At 44.5% G+C, this 20,636-nt stretch overlaps 1 long non-coding RNA gene across 2 annotated transcripts; it reads left to right on the forward strand.

Annotated features, from left to right (window-relative positions):
- Positions 1-1,529: 1,529 nt before the first annotated feature.
- Positions 1,530-20,335, forward strand: LOC102549277 (uncharacterized). Of its 2 annotated transcripts, none has more exons than XR_005493554.2 (3): positions 1,530-1,721; positions 11,575-11,655; positions 11,877-20,335. It is a non-coding gene; the product is annotated as an uncharacterized LOC102549277 (long non-coding RNA). The 2 variants fall into 2 exon arrangements; XR_359363.5 differs by having other exon boundaries at positions 1,531-1,808.
- Positions 20,336-20,636: the final 301 nt, after the last annotated feature.

The following is a 20,636-nucleotide window of genomic DNA, read 5'->3' on the forward strand; positions in this document are numbered from 1 at the left end:
GCTGGCAGGAGTGTTAGCCAGAATAAGACAGTACATAAACTGTATATGGTCACCTAATTAGTACAATCCACAGGATGCCAAAATGCTTACTACTGATCAGAAAGTTTCTTTATCAGATTCACTAGTCTAATTTGGCAATAAATCTTATGCCATTTTCTTCGGTGAGCTGTGTAAGCCAACTTGCAAAGAAGGTAATTTTCAGTTCCTATTGTATAGCTGAAAGAATTGAGTACTTCACAGGTGTGACTTGCTTTAATACGATGTATTCTTCTATTCCTCTCTCTAGGGCCCTCATGACCCTCCTTTACTTTCTTGACCTCTGTAGTTTCTCCTTGCCGAAGACAGCCTGTACTGCAGGCACAGAACTTGGAATATTCAAGCTGGATCTGACCTGAAAGCCTCATCTCTGGGGAGCTTTTCTTATATTAGCTTTCAGAATACCGAAAGGTTCTATTCAGGCTGCAATAGGAGAGAAACAATCAATAGTGCTACCCTACCCATGATACCTGTGATCCACAGCCATGACTGTCATGGCAAAACAGCCTTAATTGTACAACAGTGGCGCCCATGTCTTGGCAATAACCAACAGCTCTCTGGTTGGGCTTAGGGTTCATTCAACAGTAGGGAAATCATGGCTTGCTACTTGAAACCTAGCCAACGACCAACTACCAAGGCTAGTGAGGTCATGAATCTTAGAGGAGAGCCTCCGACCACAGGTTTACTAGATCAATATAATTCCTAACTGCATTCTAAATACTTATCCTTATATTTGTGTTGTAAATAAATTTCGTCTTCTCCTCTCACTAAAGAAGCGTCTCTTTGCAGCAGAGACTACCACAGAAAACCACAGCTGGTCACAACGCAGAGAGCAATGTGTCGCTGAGGCCCAGCCCCACTGGAGGCATCTACAGCATACGTTTCTGCAACTGAGGCTCAGGATGTCAAGGAAGAAGAGAAGGAAAGATTGTTATAGCCAGTGGAATGGCTGGCGTGTCCTAGAAATGACACAGAAGCCACACCCACAAAGCCCAGATAATGTCAACACTAAGAGAAGGAGGAACTCTCCAGGGACCCCAGCCCTAGACAGAGAAGAACAGGCAATGAAAACTGCCTCTGAAAGAGGGAGAATTATTCTTTCCCAAGGATAAAGCCCCTAATTGTCTAGCCAATACTGGTGGCTGGCTGTGAAGCCTACAGTCGACTCTAGACAGTTCAGGGGGTTGCGCTTATATGGATATATGTGGGTAACAACAATAATGAAAGAAAAAGAGACCATGAACTCGAGAAGGAGCTAGGGTAGGGAATGAGAGGAACTGGAGAAAGGGGACATCAGAGGGTTTGAGGGAGGAGAAGGAAGCAAAAGTGATGTAATTGTATTTTAGTTAAAATTTAAAAGTTATTTTGAAACGTTCACATTCTTATGTGAATGTACAAATGTCCTCAGGTCTTGTGTGTTAATCAATCACGTGCCTTGTGCCAACAGAGCACAGAGGACAATGTCCGATCACCCTCAGGTGGAGTGATAGATCTAAGCTGGCATTTGGATGATGGGTACTGAACCCAGGTCCTCTGCAAGAGCAGTATACACGCCTGTGCCCTCTCTCCACCCCAGTGACCCACTTCTGACTGGCAAGTGGATGATAGACAAGAGGAGCAGGAAGGAGAAGGCTTCTCGTTCCAGGATCACACATCTAACTCCGGAGGACACAGATCTCACCCTGGTGAGCCCGGCTCTCGACTCCTTTCCATTTCTCCCAAGTGTGATGAAAGTGTTAGTGTCCTAGGACTACAGCAAGAAACACCACACGGTGGGTTCCTTAAGTGACTGAAATTTATTCCTTCACAGCTCTGAGTAAGAGACCCAAGACAAAGATATCAGTTGGTGTATCTTCCCCTGGGGCTCACAAGCTGGCTTGCAGATGGCCACCTCTAGCTGTGTGCTTGCACGGCCATGTGCCTTGGTGTCTTTCAAGTGTCCTTTTGTCTTCGTGTAACAAGGCAATGGCCTGGACTATGGCACTCATGAATGGCCTCCTTTTAACTTAATTACTTACAAATATTGTCACACTCTGAAGATCTGGGGGTAAGTTTACCTAACCCAATGGAAGAATCTCAATTACTATGCACAGGACATTTTGGTGTCCTCCTTCTCCAATGGCATGTAAATCTTCAATATGTCCCAACACTCAGAATAACGGACACCCCACATCCAAAAGTGTTATTGTTGTTGATGATGGTGATGATAATGATAATGATGATAATATGGTGGTTATTACTGATATTATAATACAATTCCAGTATTTCTCACTTTCCTCTCCTCCCTCCAAACCTTTCCTGACAGCTTTTCAAAAAAGGTCTCATGTAGATCAGACTGACCTCAAACTCCTAATGTAACCCTAAACTTCTCATCCTCCTGCCCCAACCCTCCCAAATGCTGGGATATTTTGATCATGCTGCCTCACTTTTTAAACTTCTTTAGAAATGTCCACAGATTAAAAATAATTATGTTTTTAAAAATAAGCATTTAGAATTTCTATTACAAATATTTCTGTATCCATCTTTCTCGGGGTTTCTATTCCTGCACAAACACCATGACCAAGAAGCAAGTTGGAGAGGAAAGGGTTTATTCAGCTTACACTTCCACATTGCTGTTCATCACCAAAGGAAGTCAGGACTGGAACTCAAGCAGGTCAGGAAGCAGGAGCTGATGCAGAGGCCATGGAGGGATGCTGCTTACTGGCTTGCTCCCCTGGCTTGCTCAGCTTGCTTTCTTATAGAACCCAGAACCACCAGCCCAGGGATGGCTCCACCCACAATGGGCTGGGTCCTCCCCACTTTGATCACTAATTGAGACAATGTCTTACAGCTGGGTCTCATGGAGGCATTTCCTCAAGGGAGGCTCCTTTCTCTGTGATAACTCCAGCTTGAGTCAAGTCGGCACACAGAACCAGCCAGTCCAGCCTCCTAACAATGCTGTTTAGTAGTTGGGAACTAAACAGGGCTCACTTAGGTTGTTCAGCATGCTGAAGGCTGGGGATCATAAGAGCATAAAAGCCCTGTCTAGATTCCAAGAAGAGCTGTTCAATCACATAAAAGAATGGACTAGGAGATGGGAAACAGTTTATTCCAGCGCTAGGAAGGTTTACTCCTTGTTGCAGAAATGCTTAAATCTGCCAGTTTGGAAGGATGATAGAGTTGCCCTCACTCCAAGAAGAGACGTGTCCCAACCCATAGCAACTGAGACCAGCCTGTCGATACCTTTAGAGAGCTCACAGATGGCCCTTGGGTGGCAGGAACATGAAAACTAACATGAATTAAAGTTAGAACAACTTAAGCAATAGGAGGAGGGAGGGAGGGAGGGAGGAAGGGAGGGAGGGAAGAGGGAGGAAGGGAGGGAGGGAGGGAAGAGGTAGGGAGGAGGGAGGGAAGAGGGAGGAGGGAGGGGGAGGGAGGGAAGAGGGAGGAAGGGAGGGAGGGAGATAGAGAGAGAGAGGGAGAGAGAGAGGGAGAGAGAGAGGGAGAGAGAGAAGGGGGAGAGAGAAGGGAGAGAGAGAGAGAGAGAGAGAGAGAGAGAGAGAGAGAGAGAGAGGTGTTGGGGGCTTCTGTTCTGTACGCAGTCAATGTTTCCATTTAAGGAGATAAAATCTGATGTTCCTGTTGTCCAGACAGACAACAAAGGGAGAGAGATAAGCCAATGCTAAGAGGGTTAAAGAAACAGGGCAGAGGAAAACAGAAGGACTAAGGCAAGGTACACTGAGTGAAGAGCTGAGAGAGGAAAGGCAGACACCAGTCCCGTCACCCAGAGAGTCTGGATTGCTCTTGTGAACTGAGAGGACAGACTTCCAAGAACGTCTCCAAAGCACCCCATGAGTAAGTCTCCACAGAGCATTTCTTCCACAGTCTTGGTTTTGGTTATTTATTTTAAACCCTTGAATAAGAAAAAAAAAACAGTTCCTTTTGTTCTTTGGTTCTCTTTTAAGACAAAATTTTCCCAGCAAAATTGCCCTGAAGACAAGGCTTGCTTTGAGACACACTGTCTGTGAGGTGGTCTATTTTAAGCCATGATATTATGATATTAGCAGGTTGTTACTCAGAGCTCCATTGATGAATGTGTCTGTGTCATGGCAGACACAAAGCAACAGTCTGTTTCCCCCTCATCCTCTCTCTCTGCCCTCTTTCTGCTCAGGAAGTCTGAGCACACAGCCTACTACAAAGACGGGATGCAACATTATTTCAGTCTCCCAAATGCTGCACTGATCCCAGGCCTTTGTAGCTCAGTGTGGAAGCCACGCCACTGGAAAACACTCACAGACTGTTTCAGCAGTTGGTCTGAAGGACAAAGCCCTTGGTATCCATGGTTAGATTGAAAGTGGACTCTCAGTGGCAAAGAGCTGACAAGGTTTAGTATCTTCTGAAAAAAAAAAAAAACAAACCTGCATATGTGACCTTGAACTTCTCTCTCCAAAGGCAGCCTCTGCTTTCCAGGATCCTGGATTTTATTTATTTTTTAATCAAATGAATATGTATCACTCACAATAGATTTTGTTTCATCTTTTTACAAGTGTGACAAACGTAATCAAAATGTTGCTTTATGAGAGAAACAACCCATTGTAACTAAGTATAGTGTTGAATGATGATGATGTTCAGAGGAAGGATTTTAAAACATACGGCCCCAAAGGACCTTAAGATGCTAATATTTTTTCACATAAGAACTATACCTTTAGAAACCTGACATAATAGAATAAATATTTATTTATTTCAGTACCATTTATAATATACATAAACCAAAGAATGACTAAGTTGGGGTAAATACATATGGTATCATATCTAGTTATTAAAGTGTTTGAAGACTATTAACTAAAGCAAACCTCAGGGCCTATGTACAGCACAGCTTCAAGTGTTTAGCATCTTCGAACTCCTTTATTCCTTACACCAAAGTCATTCCACAAAAGCATTAGTATTTTCTATTTTATGAGTCTGTTGGTTATGACCCCGACAACCTCTTAGAGAAAAGCTGAACCCAGATCCCTGGATGGGTCCATTTCTATCTGAAGAATTTAAAATACAAATCACATCCATGCCTTTGCACTGACTCCTGGATGTTTTCTCCTGGCCTTTGGCATCTTGTAGCTTATCCAAGTGTTATCTCCATATTCATTTCCACATAGTATTTTCTGTCCGAACCACCCCACCCCCTTTAAAGGATAGCAGTCTCACTGGCTGGAAGCCTACCTTTACCAGGATTGTCTCATCTTAACTAATGACCCCTTCAGGAGTCCCTACTACTGCTCCAGTAGGTGGCAGAAATTAGCATCATGTACACGGTCCTGGTTTCTTGGGCATGTAGGATAGAAGCAGTTATGGGATCGCAGAGACTTCTACCCAGATTCTACAGGAAAGCATGTGATGTCCAGGCAAATACCCTGCTATCAGGGTCAAAACTCCTGCAGAGTCTCTAAGAATAATCCTCCTGAAACGGTGAAGGTGGCCCCTAAGTTGAAATGCAGACTCTAGGATGTCAAAGATGAAGAACTTAGGACACTCACCAAGAAACTCTGCAGGTACCAAGCAGAGCTAGCCCCAGAGAAAGCCCTTCAGGAAGCCTATAAAGCAAGCAGACATAAATGTTTACATCCTAGTTTATAGGATCAAATGGGGGTCATAGGTAAGTGTTACAAGAACCACACTCATGTGTGTGTGTGTGTGTGTGTGTGTGTGAGAGAGAGAGAGAGAGAGAGAGAAGTGTTTCCTTTGTTTAACATCTCCTTATTATGTAATAAAAGCAAGAAATCAAGTATCAAAAGTAAATCAGATCCAGAAGGCTCCATGAAAAGGCAGTAATCAGGAGTTTAAAAATGATGAGATGTTTAGCCACATGGCCCAAATTATTATCACATCAGTGAGAAAATGTAGTACTCTATACTCATTCTACAGCAAAGCACAAATAAAATGCAGCTTACGTCTATTGAGGCTGCCCCGCCTCGTGGCACAGGTGGAAGGCACCGCTACGATGAGTAAGTATGAGATGGAGAAGGGAGAAAATGGAGCGGTGTGTGCACTGTGCAGAGAGGAGGAACTGGGGACAGACAGCAGAGCCTGGTGAGAGAGGACTGGGTCTACATATTGTCATTGCCCGGTAGGGTTGCAGGGGTGATGTGAAGCAGCCTGTAGCTTACAGAAATGCAGACTCAGCACCAGAAAATACCAATGCACACTGGCTTCAGGATCATTCTGACTCTGGGGAAGAGAACCGAGATGAGGGGATGGTTCACTTCCTGGATTGGACCTCCTCAAAGGACTACTGTGGTCCTTGATGCCACCAGAGGCCACCTTAGTGTCTGTGGTCTAAGCTGCTAGCCCAGACCACCATGAAGTCTAAGATCCACGAGGGCATACTCGGTCTGTGCTGCTGACGGAAGCTGTGGGGTGTCCTTGGGCTTGGCTGCTTCAGAGGCCATGTTGAAGTGAGTGGCCTGTGCCATACCATCTGGGGCTGTACTGGTGTCCCTGGAGCATGCTGCCACTGAGAGCCACAAGTGGGTCAGTGGTCCTGGTACTACCTGGTGTTACAGGGTACTTGATCACACTAGGAGAGTGTGCACTAGAAAAACCTGTTTCTCATTGTGGTGTGTCTTGGTCCTAGAACACATCTTTCATCCAAGAGCTTTCTGTTTACTGTAAACAAGATTAAATAAAGCCAACCACAGGTCAAGAGGCAGAGCAGGCAACCAGTTGACCAGGAATGAACATAGAAAGAAAATCATAGAGCGGGAGGCAGTCAGGAGGATGGATAGAGAGACCCACAGGAAGTAAAAAGGAGGGTCAATCAGTTGGAAGAGTTTTTAAGACAGCATGGAGAAGGAGAACAGGCTCTTCCTTCTAGAATGTCAGTTGAGGAGGAAGGTCAGCTGGGTGGTTTCACTGCCTCTCTGAACTAGTAGGCTTGTACACCTGCATCTGGCCCCTGAGCCTTCATTTGGTAAAATCAAATGATTAGAATAAAAACAAAAAATGGTGGTCTGTAATAGTGTCTGTGGCCCATGGTATTACCCAAGGTCATGCATATATCCATGCACAGTGCCTCTGTTGAAATCCATGTTGATGACTGAGAGCTGAGCTGCAGACCAGGAGCCATATTGAAATGCGTGGTCCATGTGGCCACCTGGAACTGGCTGATGTCCCTGGGCCACACTGCTACCGAGGGCCATGTGTAGGTCAGTGGACCTGATTTGGCCAGAGGGCTGGGTTGATGTCCGTGGCCTATGATACTACCTAAGGCCATGTGGATGTCTATAATCTATGCCACGGCCTGACTGTGGTCTGTTATGGCTATGACATAGAACACAGACATCCACATGACCTGAAGCCTGTTGTTGCCTATGAGCTGTGCTGCTGCTGAGGACCAGGATGACGAGAGTGGCCATGCCGTGATGTGGCCCACACACATGTTCACTCTGCCGTTCTGTGATTGGACCACATGGGAGACAATGAAAAGGAAAAAGAAGCACCATGAGGACGATTTCACCCCCACAGGACCCCGCAGATGTGGGTGCTTGGAGCCAAGCATCAGACACAGCTCAGGGAACCTGGTGGGAGAGCAGGCAGAAGGACTGAAAGATTGGAGGAGGATTGCAACCACATTAGAAGAACAACATAGGCTGGCCTGAGCACCCAGTTCTCCCTGAGTCTAAACCACCAACGAAGGAGGGTACCTGGAGGGATCCATGACTCCAGATACATATGTAGCCAAGGATAGCCTTGCCTGACAACAAAGGGAGGGGAGGCCCTTGGTCCCAGGGAGGCTTGATGCTCCAGCTTAGGGAGATGCTGGAGTGGTGGGGCAGAAGAGTGTGGGTGGGTGGGGGAGCACTCTCATACAGGCAAAGAGGGCAGATATGGGATGGGGGGTTGATGGAGGGGGTAACTGGGAAATGGGATATTATTTGAGATATAAACAAATGGAATAATTAATAAAAAATTTTAATTAAAAAATAAAAATAAAAAAGGTTTTCAGGAACCACTGGACACTATTTGAAAACTGTTGATCTAGGGCGTTGACCGTGGAGTAAGGACCAGTATCAGTCGCTTTTCCTTTTTCTTTTTTTCGGAGCTGGGGACCGAACCCAGGGCCTTGCGCTTCCTAGGCAAGCGCTCTACCACTGAGCTAAATCCCCAACCCCATCAGTCGCTTTTCTATTGCAGTGGTAAAACACCCCGACCAAGGCAAGTCCCAGAAGAAGGAGCTTACGTGCGCTTACAGTCCCGAATGTCATTCAGAGAAGCATGACAGACTTGTGGAGCCACAGGCTTGGTGGCTGAAGCGGGAAGCTGGGAGCTCACATCCTGAGCTGCAGCCACGAATCAGAGAGCAACCTAAAAACAGCAGAGGTCTTCAAACTTTCAAACCCCGAGGCCATCTCTCCCAGACGAGATCGGGCGCGTTCAGGGTGGTATGGCCGTAGACGAGGCCATCTCTCCCAAACCTTCCTATATAGCACTGACTAGGAACCGAGTACTGAAGTGCCCCAGACTGTAGGGGGCGCTTTATTCAAACCCCCACAGCACCTAAATTAGAAAAGAGGAGAAGATCACTGGAGGGCAGAATTTCAAGATGCTGAGATCTGAGAGCAACGGAAGTCCCAACAGTGGCAGCAGGAATTGCACCAGTGTTTAAAAAGCTTCAGGGTGGAGGGAAGCAAGCCACGGGCAGCACAAAGAGCGAGGAAGGATAAAGTCTTCCTTTTGAAGTCGTGAAACTTGAACAAGTCCAGTAGTATCCTGATTAATAAAAGTCAGGAGAACTGGTTAACCACTCTTCACAGAGCCTTCAATACCATTTCAAGAGAGAACTTAACCACTCCTGCTCCCTCCTTGGTACGATTTCAGCTCGTCTGTCTGCAGTTAATGCATAGCAATTGATTGCAACTATGTTACCACCAGCCAATCCAGACGACAATAGCTATCCCAGCATCCATTGCTTTGAAACTCTGTAAACCCTGTCCTGTGGAACAACAAACCAGCAACGCAGGCTTTAGAACCCTGAAGAAAGAGCCAATAGTTTATGACATCTAGAAAGTGATTGATTCGTCTGGTTTTATTCTTTGCCAGCTATTAGTAGCAAAGGTCAGAAAACAACAATAAGTCAGTGGAAACTTCAAATGGTCTTACATCTCTCTTTTATAGACAAACGAGACCCAGTGTCCCCAGGAATGTGCTGATCAGAAATCAAAGTGACATCTTTGGCTGAGCTACAGAGACAGAAAACCGGGAACTTCGACTCTACCCGTAGGGGCCACGTTTAGGAAGGTTTAAAAAATAAATCACATCTAAGTCCCAGGTCTAAAACTTCAAAAGCAATTACCCTTGCTCAGTCCTGGCATTTCGGGAAAGAGCTAAGGGCAGCATGGGGAGGAAGAGACTGGGACAAACTAGAGGTATCCAGAGGCCCCCTGCCTTTGCCAGTGAGAACATTACTTAGCAACGAGGAGAACGATTTGTCAAGCTGATGTTCACATTCCTGGAGTAATTAATTTTCGTCCACACCATTGAGCATGAAGAATTAGAAGGTACATGAAGCAGAGCGCTGTAAATGTTCTTAGGTGAGAACTAAGGAGCCCTTGACAATGTTGGTATTACTTAACACTCACTGACCAGCCAGCGATGGGCAGGGCGCTAACCATAGCAATGTGGTGATGTGCCACAGAGCCCCAGCCAACGTAGGGTAAGCAGGAGCCCCATGCTCTACCAGGACTGCTGTCTCTCTGCACCAGGTCAAAATTTAAATTCTGGCGATCGTTTGGGAAATGCTTTATTTTGGCAGCTGCTGTTCTGCCATAAGAGCAAACTCAGCAGATGTTTGACGGATCGCATACCTCTGGGATATCTTCACTGACTCATGATGCTTGTGAGAGGGTGTTAGAGCTCAGGTGAGAATTTGATGATTTCAAAATGTGCAAACCCCCACCCCAGCTCCGAGCTTGCTGCCCTCACTGCAGAATTCGGAAGAGATGAGAAGATGTCATTTCTTTTACCCAAACAGGAAGAAGAAAACGTGCCAAGATGTCTGTGGGTAACAGGAAGCTAAGGATATTGCCAGCTATTAAATCCATGCTCTGTATGAACTCCTGTGGGCTCCCAAGTGTGCCGTGTGGTGCCAGCTCCTCTCTGCTGGCAGTGTCATAGTGTGTACGGAATTTCTGCTTCTGACTTTGGTATAACAGACGTGTCTCACAGATGCATGGCACCGAGAGTACCACATGCTGATGCCCCATCAGGAGGGGGAAACAGTATCAAAACACAAACACAGCCATGTGCAAAATCAACCCAAAGGAGCAAGGCTCTGTGCTTCAGACCTCTCTCTAGAACTTCAAAGATAGGAACCCCCATGTGTGCTTGCTACTCAGTATGACCACAGAATCTAATGACAGATGTGGAAAGTTCTTTTTATCTATGCTAACTATCTCTGTTTTTGAGACTGGTGTTTCGGCCAAAGTATGTCTAGACAGCCCACTGGTAGAGTGTGCATAGCCGTGCCCTTTCAAACAGATTCAAAGGGTGCACTCCGAAAGTCCTTCAGCTGTCAAGCTCATCCCACTCCCTCTACCTAACTTCAAATACGTCATCCTCTTAGGGCTTTCAGGTCAATCTCTCTTGATTCGTAAGATGAAGAATTGCAGTTCAATTGATGGCTTAAGACTTCCTCTACAAAGGTAGTAGGCTGTGGCCACTGAAACTAGGTTCACTTTGAGCTCTTGACTCCACTGGTTCTCTGATAGAAGAGAGTGAAGGTTTGAATATGGAATCTCCCGAAGGTCCCTGTGCTCACAGCTTGCTCCCCATCTGGTGACAGTGTTGAGTGGTGAACAGACCAAGCAGTGCCAACTTCGTTGATGGGTTCATGGGTGGATAGGCACTTAGGAGGCAGGACATAGTCAGAGTGAGTCCCAGAAAGACATATTCTGGTCCTGAAGACCATTTCTTCCCTCTCCTCTCCTCCCCATTCCCTTCTCCTTTTTCTTTTCAATCCTCCTTTTCCTTTTTTCCCTTTAATCTCTCTCCTCCCCTTTAACCTCCTTCCCCTTTAATCTCTCTCCTCCCCTTTAATCTTCTCCCCTTTAATCTCCTCCCCTTTAATCTCCTCCCCCTTTTCCTCCTCCTATTTATTCCTTTCTCTCCCCACTCCCCCATTTCCCCAGGTGTCCATGAGGGGTATAAGCTCCCTCTCCACACATTTCTCCCCTAGGATGTTGAGCCTCACTACAGGCCCAAAGCAATGGAGTTAGCCAAGTATGGATTACAACCTCTGAAACCACAAGTCACAGAAACCTGCTCACAAGTCATTTCCTCACATTGTGTCACAGTTACAGAGCACTGCCCGGCACAGGTCTACTTGTGGGAGCTTTTCCATGCAATATTTGGACGGTTAATTGTTAAACAAGTTATTTTATCTATTTTATTTATATCATGTTCACAACCCCGTAGATTTGGTTCTGATGCTAGCCGTGGTTAAATGATGGTGCTTTAGGTGGTCTTACTAATTCAAAATAACTCTTTTAACGTTTTTATTTTTTGCAGGAGAAAATACGTCATGTCAATGTGGACCCAAGAAGTAGTGATGAGTAATGCAGCAGACCATGAGACACTCGAACATCAAAGGTGACCGCTTATGGCATTTATCCACGGAAATGGTTTATTCTAGATTTAAATAAGATGAGTAATCTGGATCTTTGCTGCTTAGGAAAGGAATAGGAAGAGAGATTCAGCCCCATCAGCCAGAATGTTTTGTCCAGCCTGGTAGAGAAGCCTCGGTACTGGTGATCTTTGTGACTGTTTCACTTTCTTTCCGTATTTGTTATCTCGTTTCTTTTTCACCACAGACACGTGACACCAGGACAGGGCAGACAGCTGTTTCCATCACCTATGACAAATGAAACTGAGACAAAGATTCACTGGGAGCCACAGCTTTGCCGTGAGAAATTGGAGCTCTGACAGACACCGACTGACTACAGCATAGTCAGGACCAGTGCATTTGCTACCCTAGAGGACAGCTCGTAACTCGTCAATCTTGCCACTATTGATGTCTGGACCATTAATGCCTTTCCTTAGGGCTGCCCCGTGTACGAAAGGATGCCTACCAGCACTGCTGTCCTCCATCCACCAGCCAGAACAACTGCTCGCCCTTCTCCTAACAACCTGAATTGTCTCCTCACACTGTCAAGTATCCCTTGTGGAGTGTATCTGCCCCCGGCTGAGTCTCTGATCCTGATGCCATTTTGGAAAAGTCATATGGCTTCCCTGCTCTCAGTAGCCAGAAAAGCATTTGGTGAGGCAGTCTTTTACCATCTCCAGCATAAGGGAGGGAGGCCCTTTGACATACGAAATGATTAGAGCATCAATATTTTGTTTGCCTTCTTTTCTTATGGTGGGACTAAAATGTTCATTACTTCTTCCAATAAGGTTGCTGGGACACAGTTAATTCTTGTCCAAGGTGACTCTGTTACCGAAATACATTGCCATCCTTGCATCTCATTTTCCTGAGCTGGTCTAGCAGGCTAAGGAACAAAACTTGGGTCTGTCATGCATGGTTGCAGAAGGAGTACAAAAGCACCCACCTGAGTCTGCGAACAATCAATGAAGTCCAATTCATGCTCCAAACCTAAGGTCCCTGAACTGGCATATCGTCACATTGATGGAAAACAAAGAATTGCTCCCCAAAGTCACCTAAAGATACCATTTGGGTGGGAAGTGCTTTTGGATTATGTTCAAAGGAAGAGAGAGAAATGGCAAGCAAAAGTGGAGATGCTGGAGGGATAGAAACGCCATGCCAGTCCGGCACGGACAACACCGTCCATCCGGCGGTGTCCCTGACATAATCAGTTCACAGACAGCTGTGCTTTGTACATGTGAGTGCAACTCAGTCACCAAGAGGCTTCAGCTCTTCAGAAAGGAAGGAGGGTGGGAGAAAGAAGAACTACAACTTGTCCAACCCAGATCCAAAAGAAGACTTGAAGAACACACACATGTTGGATAGAAATGCTACATCTACACACAAGAGGGACAGAAACCTTGTCACAGCCAAGAACCAGGTAACTGGGAGTCCACAGGGAATACTCGGCCTCCTCCTTGCCTCAAGATCGACGACTCCACACACAGAACAAGGACGGTTCCCCTCATGTCCACACGCTGCAGCCAGAGACAGGACTACACATCAAAGCGCAGATAAACCGTTTTCCATCTTAGACTTCACTGACCTTGGTAGATAAAAGCCTGGGGGGTCCCTATCCCAAAGAAAGGGGAATGTTAACAGGACACTGTTCCCAACCATTCTGGAGAAAGTCAGAACACTTCCTGTCTTTATTCCATATGCTGTGCCCATGAACCAATTCTTAAGCTCTTACATTTTAAAAAATTATGAGTTAAAACGACATAAATGGGCATAAGCCCCTTTCCTTCCTTCCTTCCTTCCTTCCTTCCTTCCTTTTCTTTCTTTTTTCCTTCTTCCTCTTCTTCTCCCTGCCCCTCCTCCTTCCTCCTCCTGATCCCCTCCTCTCTCTCTCCCCCTCCCCCTTTCCTTCCTCCCCTCCTCCCCCTTTTCTTCCTCCCCTGCCCCTTTCCCTCCTCTCCTCCCCTGTCCCTTTGTCCTCCTCCTTCTCCTCCTCCTCTCCTTCTCCTTCTCCTCCTCCTCTCCTCCTCCTCCTCTTCTTTTCCTTCTTCTCCTCCTCCTCTTCTTCTTCTCCTTTTTCTCCTCCTCCTCCTCGTCGTCGTCTTCTTCTTCTTCTTCTTCTCCTCCTCCTCCTCCTCCTCCTCCTCTTCTTCTCCTTTTTCTCCTCCTCCTCCTCCTCCTCCTCCTCTTCTTCTTCTTCTTCTTCTTCTTCTTCTTCTTCTTCTTCTTCTTCTTCTTCTTCTTCTTCTTCTTCTTCTTCTTCTTCTTCTTCTTCTTCTTCTTCTTCTTCTTCTTCTTCTTCTTCTTCTTCTTCTTCTTCTTCTTCTTCTTCTTCTTCCCCACTAAATGGCTATGCATTCCTCCTAGGGGCTTCTAATTGTGAGAATTTACTATTTTATCAGAATTTGGGGAGTTGGGACTGGTAAGCCTTTGTTACTAGGGTATGGTAACCAATTCTTTGAAATATAATCGTTAGAATAATCCTCCAAATTAGAACCATATTCAGACTGCAACAATTCAAAATTCCCTTAAAATTGCCCTCCGGTTTTATCTCAATGTACCTTCTTCCAGGCTGCAGGGGAAAATCCAGATATTTTATGCAGAGCCAACCAAGCTATCTTTTAAATTTCTTTTGCAGAGGGCTTTTTCATTATCCACAAGAAAACAGGAGCTTGCAGAACACGTTTCCTATATTTTTAATGAGGCTCAGCCTTAGCAACCCCCTGACAAGGAAGCTGATTTCCTGTGTGCCCCGCTGCTGCTGGTTGATCCCATCTGATTCTTCTGAGAAAGAAGCCCTAATGACCGGCAAAGCAATGCTCACACGTACCAACCCTACAGCTCACCGCTGTCCTCACCATCTGCAGCAGGTGTCTGCCGCACAGCGCAGAGGGGAGGGCATTCTCTTCATTTCAGGGAAATTCTCCACATCTTAAAAATGTAAAAGAGAGATAGAAATCTACACTCTTAAGTTTCTGTTACCTTAGCCTATTCATGCCTCTGTAAAGGCCAGAGACTCACTAAGTTATTTAGTAGCCCAAATGAAAAGAAAAAGACACAGGTAAGAGGTTCAGTCAAAAGCTTTGGGGTATAAAATAATTCAGTCCCCTGAGCTCCATAGTCTGAGAATATTTCTGTTTTCAACTGAGACTCTCAATGGCTGCTTTTCTATTTACTCATGCAGACTTCAACAAATCATTTACTTATCCACTCATCTGTTTACATCTGAATACACAGATTGCTAATTGTCTACGTAATCTATTGTTTGTGAAAAAAGAGAATTCCAGTTTTGTTTGGGGGGTGGGGGGGAAGCTAGGCATTTGACTAGAAACTACAATTCCCAGCATGCCCTTGTGGTCGGTGTGAACTGTTATTCTATGATTAGGTTCTGACCAATGAGATTCAATCATGAGCAGCTGGGTTGCCAGGCAGCTGTTGCCAGCTTCCTGTTTATGCTAATTTCAGTGAAAATTTTGAATAGTGGTGACTTCCAAGAGAGGAGTTGATGTCAAAGTTGAAAAACCAGAAAGGGAAAAAGAAAAGTACGTGTCTGAAAACTGTATAAATCATATCATTTCTACTAACTTTCCAGACGTGTTTGTATAAAATTTAACCGTCAACAAGATGACATCAGAGAAAGAGGCTAACTCTCCATCGTGGTTTCAGTGACACTCCTCAGCGGTATGGAGGGCAAAAGCTGGAGACCAAGACATTAGAAAGACAAAGGTCAGCTGTTGGTTAATGTAATGGCACCTGGCGCGAGTTGCAGGAGAGAAAAGGATGGTGCGCTGGAATTTGCTAAGGAAGGGGTAACGTTAGGTGCTGTACGCACAAGTGAGACCATCCATGCGACTTTTTCACACATTTAAAACTACTCAAATGAAAACATGACAATTACACAGTTTTAGTGACCCTTTCAATTATGAGATACAAATTAATAGACTAATCAAAGGTAAGAGGGGGAAGGGCAACACTGTGTGTTCAGCAGAACGGAGGTTGATACCCCAGTTAAAGGGTGAGCGGGTGAACCTCTAGTCAGTTTCCTTCTTGTTATATCCAGCGCTTCACAAGATATTTTTCCACTGTGAGTGAGTGTGAGTGTGTGTGTGCACGTGCGCATGTGTACACTATCTGGTCTTTCTGCTCCTAGCTCCTCATTTAAGTAGGATTTCCAGTTCCAAGAACTGGGCAACTCCAGGCTTCAGAAACTGCCCAGCCACCTGGTCTGAGGCAAAGACTATGGGTCAGCAGCAGTTTCTAGACTTCCCCAGCAGCAGTTTCCAGCCCTCCCCCATACCCTCGTAATGGAATGTCCCTAGAGATGGAGCAAGATAAAGGTCACCTACCCCCAGAACCCCCTAATGTGCTTTAAATCAGGTTGCAAGCTCACTTGGTTGTCTCTCTATATCGGTAATGGGAGGCCCCAGCATGCTGGACTTCTGCAGAATAAAACACTCTTTGTGTTTATGTACTAGCTGAGCCTGGGGCATCATTGTTCCATGAATCGTGGGCCCATTCAATATAAGTAAATAAAAATAAGTTAAACTCAGAGTAGATGTCTCGTGAATGTGGAAGGAAGGGAGACTATGTAAATACTGACAACTATATGAACAACAAAACGTTATGCGGGATTTCTTAGCTGAATCACATTCTAATTGTATGTGCTCACTGTAGACACAGATAGGGCTAAAACTGTCCTACACAACATTTACTACTCCTGCACGGAGAACTAGAAATGTACTACTCCGGCAAGGTGTCTTCTAGGTCGGTCTCTCACCAACTGCTGTTTCTAGAAAGTCTTTGTCAAATGCTCCCGACACTCGACACAGCAGACACCTGGCCCCCATTCCCACGTGGGAAAGGGCAGAATCTATTCATCCTCATCTGGCGTTAGTGACAGACAGTCTTGTGGGCCTATAGGCATCCCAAAGGAGCTGGGAAATACTGTCCTGGCTGAGCACTTGTTAGACAAGCACACTAGAAGGGAGACCACAACTCCGTTTTTGTTCTCCCTAAGGTAAGTTGGGAGTTTTGTTCGGTTTATCTCAGGTTAGAATAACTCCATTGGTTTAAAGTGTTGCTAGACCCATAAGAGACAAAAAGGGGAGAGGGAGACCAGTGAGAGACGTTAAAGCAGGACAGAAGGTAGCTGGGGGTCTGAGGCTGAGCAAAGTATAATGAGACATACTTAAGAGAATCTCACAGAAAGCTGATTACCTTGTATACAATGACAAGATTATTTTAAATCTTTTTTTTATAGACTCAAAAAATACTTAAATATGGATTACATTCTAGAGACTGGATTTACAGCTCTTCCAAAGGTCCCCAGTTCAGTTCATGTGTCGGGATGCTCACGACGGCTTGTAATTGCAGTTTCAAGGGGTCTGGCTCCTTCTCAGGCATGTGAGGAAACACACACGAGTACAGCATACACTGCACGGATACAGGGATACAGGAATAAAATAGCATTAAAAAATTACATTCTGGGGGTTGGGGATTTAGCTCAGTGGTAGAGCGCTTGCTTGCAAGGCCCTGGGTTTGGTCCCCAGCTCTGAAAAAAAAATTTAAAGCAAAAAATTACATTCTGTCCCAGTCATACCAATTAAAAGGCACAGCATCTAACAATTCCTTAGCCTCCTCTTTGTGTGTTAGTGAAGTGAAATTCTTCAGTTTAAGAAACAGTTGCAGATCTGGGTGAACAAAAGTAACACTTTGGAGTAGTTACTAAGCTGCCAAAGTGGTTGTTTCTTATGCTAATTGGGCGTGAATGTTTATCAAGGGATGAGAGGTAATTATCAGCCTATTCATTTTGGTATTTCAGGTAGAAGCTTCCAGAAACAGAACAATAAAGTAGAAAGAGAGGCGACTACTTAAAAGTCTCCCAATAGAAAAGCAAGGCTTGCTGGGTGAAAGGGTATATGAAATAAAACTTTGCTCGAACTTCTGAGTTAAGTTCAGCTATGGCACTCATCCAAGGTTACTGCTCAGTCAATTGAAAACGAAACCCAATGTTTATATATTGGCAAACTACTATTCCAAACTCAAGGGGTGGGGGAATCCCTAGGCATTGCGTTCTCAGAGCCAATGAAATAAACTGAGGGAAAACTGGAGTGGCTTTGTGCCAAAATCCCTTTTGGGCTGGTATCACAGAGAGAGAATGGCTTGATGTTCTCAGATAAAATGAGAAGAAAGTTTGTTAACAAACACACCCACAGCTTTAAATACATTAATGACATTTGGAAAATCATTCTTATAAAGTTTAGGGAATTTTTTTATAAAATTCAGAAATTTTAGGAATTAGGTTTAGAAATTAGAAAAATGTTTAATAGTTCAAGGAAATTTATAGATAATAGTTTCCATCCTGTGTCAGATAAAAAAAATCAAAGAAAATTTAAGAACCCTTTAACAATGGAATGGTGACTCTGGGAAGAAAGTTCCCCTTCTAGTCATCAAAATGGTAGGCAGACTCAGGTCATGAACTGTATGCCTATCAATAAATTCCTTTCTTATGGAACTGAATGTTTGTTTCTTTGATTTTCCTGTCTTTCTCTTACCAAGTTATGTTCCTCCCTAAATCTTGGAGTAGTGTCTTCATCAAACATAGCATTGTTTAGTGAGCATACAAGAATTCTAAGCAGAGGGGGAAAAAACCAAATACACAAGCAAGAACCTAGCAAAAAATAAACATTGTCACCGTTTGCTTTATTGTAGCTTAGAAATAAAGCAATGAGCTTTCTGTGTGAAGTTTGTACTTTCATAGTCAAGAGGCAGAATTAGTGTTTGTATTCTGTAGTCAGACTTGACTCCCACATATTCTGTCTGTTTGGATAATAGCTTAATGCCTTCATAATTGGATTTCCACATCTGTAAAATGTGGCTCATAGCAACAATAGTAGCTGTCTCACAGGGACTTCAAAATGTGTAGATAAAGTAAAATATACATGAACTCAACATACAAATAGTATAAGTAAAGAATACTGTCTTGTCCTTACGTTTACTGAGATCTAGGAATTGTGCTTCAGAAACCTCTAGTACCTGAAGTATTGCCTAGTATTTGTCATTACAAAGACAGAAAATGTCAAGCCAACATTTCCTTAAGCATTACTTGGGAGAAATGTCCTGCATATGATGTCATTTGGTCTATGTATGTTGTGTGGTTCTGATCCTGGGGAGATGTGAATAAATGTCAACACATCCCATCCTGAGGAGATGTCTACACATCCCAGAGAGAGAACTGATGACAGAACCAAGCAAGGATACCACTAAAGTCCAACATGGCAGACAGAAATATGGGTGAGGGGTGACTTAAAGAAGCAGAAATTACTCAAATACAGCTGCATCCCCAAATAGCACCCCGGCATGGGTGATACTACATAAAAGAGTTCAGTTGTTCTGAATATATTCCGGGAAGCTCAGCTGGGCTTTGTTTCTTCCAGGCTGTTTGGCTCCTCTGAGCCTCTTCTAGGCATCTCAGCTTGTTAATAGTGTCTCTCTGCAGTATTTACTCCTTATCTGTAGCTAGGCAATCTGTTCAACTTCAGGAACTTCCTGGAATCCTCAAGTTGTCTGCTTCCTGACTTAATGAGCTTCCCAGCAGGATGGAATGTTTCACCTGTGTCTTAAAAAGGACACCCTCTGATAAGCTGTGCATCTCAGACGAGACGGCTACACAGAGCTTAGAACCGTTGTTTAAGTTATTCAACAACAGAAGCTTAATTGAAAAACACATTGACAAACAACACACCAAAAGCAAATTGTGTAATTTGGAAAGGCCTTGGTGAATGTTCCTGTTCATTTTTTAAAAAGATATCAAGCCAAGACTCTTCATTTGTGACTTTTTTTTCCCTGAAATTTATAACACTGTCTTATCTACATGACACCATCTTTTCCAGCTCAAAATGGCTTATGTGCTTTGCAATATCTAAGACATGAGCTGCTGAATATTATCTTGCAGTTTTTGTGCTGAGGACTAGCAGGGCTCCTGGTTTAAAACCTGCCTGGCTGTCTCTGGGCTACTACAAGTGTGAGAAAGTGTTGGTGGTCTGCTGCTGCTCTCTTGTTATTTTGTTTTGTTTGTCTTTTCACTTATTTGTCCTGACAATTACAGAGCAATAACTTCTTAACCTTGGGATTTTTATGAGCCTTTGCCCCATGAATTTGACAGATTTTTTTTTATTTTATTCTTTTACATCTTATGTGGGATAAAGTACCTGAAGGCTGTGCATACTGGGTCTTTAGACCAGCACTTTGAAGGTACCCTGGCAGGGACTAATGCTGAACCTACAACCATACCGAGTATGCAGTAAACTTAAACCACCAGGACTTAACACCTCATGTAATAACCAGAAGCAGGTTGCAGAACTCCATCTTACCCTAGAGCTCAAAAGGCTCTGAATGGGCCTTTCTGAGACAATAATATCAGAAAATGGCTAGGGTTAATCCACTGGCAAACTGCAATTGGGCAGTGGTTCTTGTTAGCATCAGAAGCTGTTTACAGCTAGCCTCTGAATCCAGCAATGACATCATCCCTTCTGTGTCTGCTGCCATGGCAACTGCCACACACTCCCTGTGCTTGCCTCACCTGCATCACCTGTGTGCTTCATCACCTAGGATACCTCCACATCACCATCTAGATAAAAGACAGAGACCCTGACCCATCTCCCTCTTTTTCTTGTCCTTGCTTCTTCCCCTCTCAATAAAGGACCTCTCTCGTGGGAACTGTGCTGGCTCAGCGTGATCTGTCCAGAACAAGCCATTTTCAACTAACAGTTCTTGTAGCACTGTGCCTTCCTCCCAGATCTCCCTCTTGACTCTTCTATTCCCAGAAGCCTCCGTCACAAACTGAAGACAACTGTTAATGCAAATTCAGTAAAAGTTCAGAGAGAGGCAATTATCCTGAGACATTTGGAAGCCAATGCTAAAAAACGTTTCGGAGATATTCGGGCATGGGCTCCATCTTCTCAGCTGACTGCAT

The sequence above is a fragment of the Rattus norvegicus genome, chromosome 14, assembly GCF_036323735.1.
Source record: "Rattus norvegicus strain BN/NHsdMcwi chromosome 14, GRCr8, whole genome shotgun sequence".
Classification (NCBI taxonomy): domain Eukaryota; kingdom Metazoa; phylum Chordata; class Mammalia; order Rodentia; family Muridae; genus Rattus; species Rattus norvegicus.